Genomic DNA, 4399 nt, shown 5'->3' on the forward strand with positions numbered 1-4399 from the left:
CAGAATTTTTGGATTGTTTGGGAAAGCAAACTTACGCAACCACTATGGGAAAGCTGTGTGAAGATTTCTCAAACTGCTAAAAATAGAGCTTCCATATGATCCAGCAATCCCACTCCTAGGTTCTAACCAAAGGATACAAAAACAATAGCTCAAAAGGACACCTGCACCCCCATGTTTATTGCTGCCCTGTTGACAATAGAGAAGGTGTGGAATCAATCCAAATGCCCAAAAACGGATGACTGGATCAAGAAGATGTGATTATATACACTATGGAATGTTACTCAGCAATCAAAAAAGATAAACTAATGTCATTTGCGGCAACATGGATAGAGCTGGAAAAGATCATGCTTAGTGAAATAAGCCAAAAAGAAAAAGAAAAATTCTGGATGGTTTCACTCATAGCAAAAGTGTAAGGGACCAGGAAGAAAAAGAGTGTGTGTGTGAGAGAAAGAGAGATTGTAATAAAGTAAAAAAGAATATCAACAATTATAAACTAGAGACATTCTATGAGAACTACGAGGAGAGGGGAACAAGATCAAAATTTGGGATAAATTTGGGGTGAGAAGAGCACACAGGACTATGGTGATGTCACATGAGTGAAGTGGTGATGGAAAGTCCGAACTGTGATGTGCAGTTCAGGCTGATGTCACATAAACCAAGCTCTTCTATGGGTCCTCTAGGAAAGTTCTACCTTCCTGATAAAAAGAACTCAGGAAGTGTTTCTAAGTTAGTGATTCAAATGGGAAAGGTGAGGAGATGGAATTTGCATAAAATTTAAGCTATGTAGGAGGAACAATACTGTTAAGTAAAAACAACTTGGATTAGAATAACTCAGTAAAACAGAGAATTGATGCAATAAATTTGAATTTTAAAGTTTGGCCATGATCTCATTATTGCCAGGAAGACTGCTCTATATTCATTAATCAAAAGCCTATTTCTTGATTTTTGAATGACATCACCCAAAAGTTAAGTACCTCATAACCTGACAGGAACAGGCTAAGTCCTTGAAATCTTAGATACATTTGACAATTTGTTTTCTTTGGAAAGTTCACCAAGAAATTAGATGTTTAAAGCTTGATATTTCATATATGTTGACTGAAATTTTTTTTCAGCACACATTTCAGAAAATTTCCAAACTAAGATGAAGAGAGACTCCAAATCTGAATCAAGCCCAAGCCTGGGGGCAAAGAGGAAATATCAAATCAATAAGAATTAGAGTTTTGACTATTACATTCAACTAGTGGTTTTAAGTACTAAAATGAGCCTGTTCTTTGTTTTAGAGTCTCAAGAAATTTCAGACTTCCCTAGAATATTTTCTTCAGGAGTGTGGAAGAATAAAATCAGAGACCAAGTTTAAGGGAGAGATAAAACAAGAAAAAAACTTGCTCTAGTATCTCAGTTTCCTACATACAGCTCCTTCACACACTAATTACACATGCATTGCTCAAAGAGGTAATAATATGGTAGTAATAGTAGGGAGGCTTAGTAAAAGTAATGACTCAAATTGTCATCCAAGGAGGAAAGGCTAAGACAGGTGCACACCTGCTTAGTATTAACACATTATGTCACAAAAGATCAGAGCTGAATCACTGCCTTATTGTGATTATATAAACCTAACTCATGGCGTTAGTGTACATTTTTGCCTGCTGTTAAGGTAACTGGAGAATATATTAAGGTATATAAAGTATATACTTTAATAAGGTATTCCCAAGGCAATCCCTGTTTAGGACAGGAAGCAGGAAGCAGATTTCATAAGAATCCATAGATGTGCTTAAACATTATTATATTTTTTCTGTCGAAATCCATGGTCTGCTGAGATAGTTGAAAATATGTTTTTAAACTTGTATTTTTAGCACAGCAAGCAGGTTCCAAATTGATCTTACTATGTGGCTCATTAAGTAGTAAAATTTTATGTACAGCATTTTTATGTATATCAATGGAGAAACTTTGGTGTCTGCTTTCAAATCTTCACATAATATTAGCCATCAATGTATTTAAAATGAGGGTAATTTAAGTTACCACTATTTGGCATTTGGTAGTAAACATCATGCAAATTCATTTGATTACCTTGTTTAAATGATTGCCCATCATTAAATCTTGCAGAAGTAGCCAAGACTGGGCTAAAAATGCCAGCTGGACTCTTTATTGCCTATGGACATTTTGCCTATAACTATTGGCTGAAAGGCACAGGATGGTGTACTTTTGCTCAAGTTTTGCTAAAGTTTTACACTGATTATTGCACCTGATGTATAAAACAAGAGATCTACCTAAAGACATTTTTTCTTTTTCTCTTACGGGAATCATTCTTCTATCTCAACCCGGGATACCAGAGTTTGCTTGGGTTTTAAGATGGCGTCACATTTATTAATAATTCCAACATGTGTACTATCTCAATCTAATAGATAAATTCCGAACAGAAGATCTAGAAGTTTCCATATTTAATGAATTATAAAACCATATATAACGTCTACAAGGCTATTTGAAAGTAAATGATTGGATTTGGATAGTCAGCTCCGATTAATAATTGGTATAGACATATTGAATTTTGCACTTGTTTGTATAGACTGTTGTGGGGGACCTTGACCAGCAAGGCCGGAGATTAGGGGCCCCAGGTCCGGCGTACAAAAGAGGCGATCGTGAACATGCAGCAACAAAGAGAGACAGAGAGCAGAGAGAGTTTGAGTTTCACAGCGGCTTATATGCAGGAGGGAGGATGATGCAATCGCGGAAGCCAGGAGGGGAGGAGACCAATGGGCTTACAGCACGTTTGGCGGGCTGCTGATCTCAGAGGGGTGAAAATGGACGAGAAGAGAAAAGGAGGAAGGGTGTGGGCAGGAAACTCTTTTCTCATGCCTTTTGCAACCCGGATGTTTTTCTCTATCCGGATTCCATTTCACCTTTTTATGGCGCAAGATGCTGACAGACGCAAGATGCCGGCCTCGGTCCCCAACAGACTGTTATTTCCTGTGTCACCAGACAGCCCAGATTTGACATCATACATGGGTACTTGAGAAGAGTGGTATGAGCCGGTACTACAGTGTGGCTTGTCTTCATTCTCATTTTGGTCCAATAATAAATAAACCTAAAATATGTGTAACTAGTTTAGTTCTGTCTTTAAATAATAAAATTGAAACAGATTTCATTCCTACAAAATATTCTAAGCACAAGTATTATTTTCTTTTTTGTACATAACATTTTCACTGAGTTTCTTCTCTACCATTATGTAAGAATAGAGCATATTTTTATCTGCGGAGCAGTCACTCACTACCATCACCACCACCACCATGCCAAACTTGTTCCTTTTCAAATGTTTATTGGCAGATCAGGAGGAATAGCATGGCTCTTTCAAAAATTATAACAATTAAATATCTGAACAATAATTTTGGCAGTAGATGCGGCAACCATTAAGGAAGTAAAAAATTACAACTGTTTGAAGCTGAAGTCAAAGGTCAAAGTGTTGGCTCAGCTCATTTCTCGTGAGTGTTCTCTTCTTGACTTGCATGTGGCTGCCTTCTTGCTGTTCAGTCACACGTGGTTTTCTTCTGTATGCCAGCAGTCCTGGCCTCTTTTTCTTTTCTAAAGACACCAGTCATATCACAGGAGGGTCCTGAAATTTTGACCTCTCTTAAGAGCTATCTCCTTAAAAAGTCATATTAGGGTCCAAGGCTTCAACTTATGAATTTTGGGTGAAAAACAACTCAGTCTTTAATAAATCAATTTTCAGTACTACTTCTTGAGTATATTGATAGTGTTCAATATCAACCAACATTTACCATTAAGTTCACCATTTTGATCAAATTCTTTGCAAATGTCTAGCACTGTTTTCTTAAGCAAATTGCAAATAATCATTCATATGGCTTCACAGTTTATGAAGGGCTTTCGGCTACAATTTTTCATTTAATCTTCATATCAACTCTCTCTAACATTGAAAAGTCAAGATTATTGTCCTCATTTTAAAGGTGTAGTACAGATAAGAGATGGTGCCTTGCTCAAGATAGAAAAGATGGTAAGTGGTGAGTTCTATGCTCACTTAACATTTGTCTCCTAGTTTTCTATTTTTTCCAAAATATGACATGAATTAAATTAAAATGACTCCTGCCTTGGAAAAATTGCAGTCATGTAAACAAAGGTTTTGGTTGGGAAAATGAAGAAATTTGAATCAGATTCCATTGCAATAAGCAGTTTCCTATGGCTGACTATCTTTAGTACCTGCCAAGATTATAGTCTCAGGAAGAAAATTAAGGAAAAGATAGTAGAGAAGTGCTTAGCTGCTTGAATTAAATATATTAAATGAATAAATGTTGACTAAATCTAAGAAGACCCACTATCTGAGCTATAGTAAGTCTTCAATATTGCTAAATGAATCGATGAATTATTCAATGGAAGAGTTATTTATTTC

The sequence above is a fragment of the Condylura cristata genome, unplaced genomic scaffold (assembly GCF_000260355.1).
Source record: "Condylura cristata isolate star-nosed mole 26May11 unplaced genomic scaffold, ConCri1.0 scaffold00001, whole genome shotgun sequence".
Classification (NCBI taxonomy): Eukaryota; Metazoa; Chordata; class Mammalia; order Eulipotyphla; family Talpidae; genus Condylura; species Condylura cristata.